This window comes from Rhipicephalus sanguineus, chromosome 2 (assembly GCF_013339695.2).
Source record: "Rhipicephalus sanguineus isolate Rsan-2018 chromosome 2, BIME_Rsan_1.4, whole genome shotgun sequence".
Classification (NCBI taxonomy): domain Eukaryota; kingdom Metazoa; phylum Arthropoda; class Arachnida; order Ixodida; family Ixodidae; genus Rhipicephalus; species Rhipicephalus sanguineus.
Window position 1 is genome coordinate 175,965,608 of NC_051177.1, and position 4,391 is coordinate 175,969,998.

Consider the following 4,391-nt stretch of genomic DNA (forward strand, 5'->3'; position numbering starts at 1 on the left):
TCGCCGTGTGTCGTCGATAGAAAATTATCTTCATCATGAATCGACTCACGCTTAATGAGCGCCCAAGCATTCTGTAGAGATGGCTCACGACAGAAGGTGAAACGTGCCCACCAGCTCTGCTGTGACACAGCCTTGGGCGACTTAGTGCCAGCTGCGCTCATATATTTACAGGTGCGGTGCACTTCAGGGGCCCGGGCTGTCGTATGCTGTCGTCGCTTGGCGTAATGCAGGCAAAACCACGTATAGCATAGCCGTGTATAGGGGGGGGGGGGAGGGAATGGGAAGTGAGGCCGAGGAGGAGCGATGTGAGGATAAGGAGGAGGGAAATGAGTAAAGAAGGAGGAGGAGGAGGAAGGGAATGTGCTGTCATGCCTACTTGGCGTCACGCACCCAAAACAATGTATAACATAGCCTTGTATAGCAAGGGGGCAGGAAATCGAAGTGAGGACGAGGAGGAGTGGTGTGAGAGTGAGGAGGGTGGAAAGGAGGAAGGGAAAGAGTGTAAAGCATAGCAAAGCGAAGTATGGTGCCATGAAGACAGAAACAAGTATAGCATAGCTGTCTATACCAAGGGGCAAGAAAGAAGTAAAATGAGGAGTGAGGTGAGGAGGATGGAAAGAAGGAAGAGAGAGGGTAAAGCATAACATAGTCACGTATGGCGTGTAGCATGAGGGTGAGGGGAATAGAAATGAGGAAGGGAGAGGGTAAAGCAAGCACATGGCATTAGGCAGGCAAAACCGTGTATAGCATTCTTGGAAAATTAGGTTGAAGCGCCCTGAAAAAGACGTGGGCAGCAGAAGTGGAAAGGACAGCGCTTACACCCACGTGAAAATGGGATGTGAATTCCCAGCTGGAAAACGGGTTTCCAGCCTGGTTTTCAGCTGGAAATGGCTCTTCAGGCTGGAAATTTTCCATTCCCAGCTGGAAATTGTATTTCCAGCTGGAAATGAAACCCATTCCAGGCTGGAAATGGTATTTCCAGCATGGATATGGAAATAATTCCCGACTGGAAAGCCATTTCCAGCTTGACGTTTCCAGTTCCTGTTGGGAAGTTATAATTCCAGCTGGAAATTTTTCCAGCTTCAGTTGGGAAATAATTTGCTCAGAATGAAATTTTCCTGTTTGAGCGAGGAAGTGGTATAGTTGACAAAAGGAATTCCAGCTGCCCAAAGATTGCTTTAAGTGATAGCAGATTAAGTGTATAATGCAGACCGTGCATTTAGACATGACTTAGAACAGTGGTTCTCAAATGGGGGTCCGCGAGGTCATTCTTCGGGGTCTGCAAAACCCAAATAAGCTTGCAAAAAAAGACAGAGTTTTTTGAAGGCCCACTATGTCCTGTGACAGCGGCCCCTTCTGGTTTTTGGTATGCTTCACTGCATTACAATTGTGCAGTGTGACGGAGCTGACTTATGTTTCTATTCATTAGGTGGCTGTAAAGTTTCTGTTGCAGTTTTCGACGACATTTATGCGCATGCTTTTTCCAGGCTTGCATATTTGAAAAACAAACATCGCGATAAGCAGGTTTAATGTGGCTGCAGACTAGAGAACTTATTGAAAAGTTGTTCAGATCGAATTGACGCGGCACCTTTGCCTGACCATTCTTTGCCACGTAGAAATAAAAGGCACCTATTTCACACGCTGCATATTGCGTATAACCCACCCACCCCCTCTTCCTTTGACTGCACGGGGTCTCCCTGAAACATCCATGTCTGAGAACCACATTGAATATTCATCACATGGCAATTGGATATATTTTACAACCGTGATCTTCCGCGCCCCGTACGCCGGGTTGCAAAAAAATTGAAAAATATGTATGGCTGGGGTAACACGCACTTTTATTTGACCTTTTCAGTAGTCGTGCGCCCGGTCAACACGGCATTACAAATGTTACAACTGTATACGTCCAACCAGGTGCTTGCTCAGTTCCTCATTGAGCCGTTGCGCCAATACCTAGTGTTTAAACGATAGTAGTTACTTCCTTATGAAAAGGGGCATTATTTTCAGCATTCACCATTGACTGCCACGATCGAATAGCAGTGAACTTGCTCTACAGTGTGTACTTGCTCCCTCCGACGCCGCGGCCATGAAAAACGCCGCACTGCTGCACTGCCGCGATGTTTGTTGGCATCTCAGTAGCTCTATTCTCGTATCATTTCTCGGCGACTTATGACGTTAATGCTAAATAATAACCTACTCTGTAATATAAACACAGCGTACAAAAGTTATATTTCTTTTTTAAAGGTTAACACCATTAAAGACAGCGGTCCGATAGACCGCATAAATTATTATGTCGCCGCAGTCAGCCACAGTTTCGTACAGCACATGGCGGCTAGTCGTGGTGATATTAGTGATATCTGTGCGTGTGTGTGCTCAGTGTTCGCTACTCTAGGGAGTTTCCTTGATGAATATCTGTGCGGTTACATGGAATAGTTCTTTGTGGTCTAGGTTTATCTCTGGAAAGTGTTACGAGTGATGACCAGCATGTTCGAAGGGTTTTTATTGCTGTACTGTGTGCGATGTCTTGGATACACCAGCGCCGATCAAGGGACAGCGATTTTCTCAGCTCTAATTGTTCCATTTGGAGGTAAGTTGCACTTATATATTTCAAGTATAAGTGAACGTTTGTCCCGAATGTTTGTGGGCTTCGTTATCACGGTGTCATGTTACCTGGCTGCGTGTAATGTTTATATATGTGCGAAGTACACTACGGTTTGTGTAAGCAGCCTTTGTCTCCAGTAGCCCTGTGCCGTGCAATGCTTGTGCCTACTGGTGCGCATGCGTCTATGCAACAAACGCGAGTAATTACATGTGTTCGAGTGAACTCATTGGACGCCTATTCGGAGTAGTTTAAGGTCGATATAAATAATCGTTACATAGCACCTACAGTATGAACCGCAGTGCTCATCAGATCTTGCTCTCCTTTGCTTTGCACTGCATTGACTTTGTATTGTGGTACTGCTTTTGAAAGCTGTATTGATGCTGTTCATGTAATTTGGTAAAACTATACTTTTGCTAGAATTGCGTGTTATGGGTCATTGTGGTTTTGATGTTTGCTCACTATGTATAAATATCTTTTTTTCAGGTGGTGTACGAGGATATGAGCAAACTCATTCTACATCTCGAGATATGTTCCAACACTTGCTACAAGCGTTCAAATAAATGCTGTTAAATTTCACCACCATGTTCTTTGACTGTGTGCAGTTCACGTACTGGACGAACAGGTCCTGTAGGAACCCTGCTAAGACGCATGCGATAGCCGCGAGGTCAAATCTGGAAACTCTTCAATTTCCAGCTGGGAATGAAGGATTCCAACTAGAAATTTTGCCATTTCCTGCTGGAAATATTTGCTGGAAATATTTCCATTCCCAGCTGGATTATGGAACCTGGAAATTTTTCCAGGCTGGAAATTTTCCCATTTCCAGCTGGGACATTTTCCAGCCTGGAAAGATGTCCAGGTTTCATAACCCAGCTGGGAATGGGAATCATTTTCACCTGGGCACTCACAACTTATTCTTTATTAGTCAGAAAAAAAAAAACATAGAAAGTAGATGCAGGATTCCTCACACGTGCGTAACAGAGCAGGGCACAACAAAAAGGCATTCGTGTCGGGATTACCACTAAATTAACATTATTCAATAACATACAAAAATTATTGTGGTAATCTCGACACGAATGTCTTTTTGTTGCCCCCTGCTCTGTAACACATGTGCGAGGAATCCTGTACTTGCTTTATCTGCTTTTTTCTGACTAATAAAGAATAAATTGTGAAATTGTGTAAGCGCTGTCCTTTCCACTTCTTGTCCACGTTTTTCTCAGTGCGCTTCAACCTAATTTTTTAAAGATGAACGTAAACAGACTAGCCCAACTCGCCATCTTGCCTTCTATGGGAAACGTGCAGCACCTACAGGTGGCGCAACGGTCCACTGCACCAATTAGAGTTACTAGCATATACAGTAACTTTAGCAACAATCAGCACCAATGCGCCGCCAGCGCCACGAGTGGCCACTTGCGGCACGCTTCATTTTCAACTGGCGTGCCACGAACCGTCGTCTCTCCGTCTGCTACGCCCACGTTGCATGCAAGTGCGTTCGCGCGAAGGTGATAAATTTGATAAAACGGCTGTGCTTTCATAAAGTTAGCAGTGTAGGATTCTTTTAGAGCCTCAAACGAAGAGATAGGACATTGCACAGCGTCAGGTGTGAGCAAAGCGTCGCAATCGTGTGGCAGCACAGCGTCCAGCATAGTCTGGACCTCACGTCCATAGACAACACGGAAAGGCGTGAATCGTGTAGTTTCCTGGATGGCAGTGTTATACGCGAATGTGATGTACGGTAAGACCTGGTCCCACGTCTTATGCAGGACATCTACGTACATGGATAACATGTCAG

At 45.3% G+C, this 4,391-nt stretch overlaps 1 long non-coding RNA gene across 1 annotated transcript; it reads left to right on the plus strand.

Moving 5' to 3' along the window:
- Positions 1 to 2,488: 2,488 nt before the first annotated feature.
- Positions 2,489 to 3,178, plus strand: LOC125757520 (uncharacterized). The gene is made up of 2 exons (XR_007415290.1): positions 2,489 to 2,587; positions 3,086 to 3,178. It is a non-coding gene; the product is annotated as an uncharacterized LOC125757520 (long non-coding RNA).
- Positions 3,179 to 4,391: the final 1,213 nt, after the last annotated feature.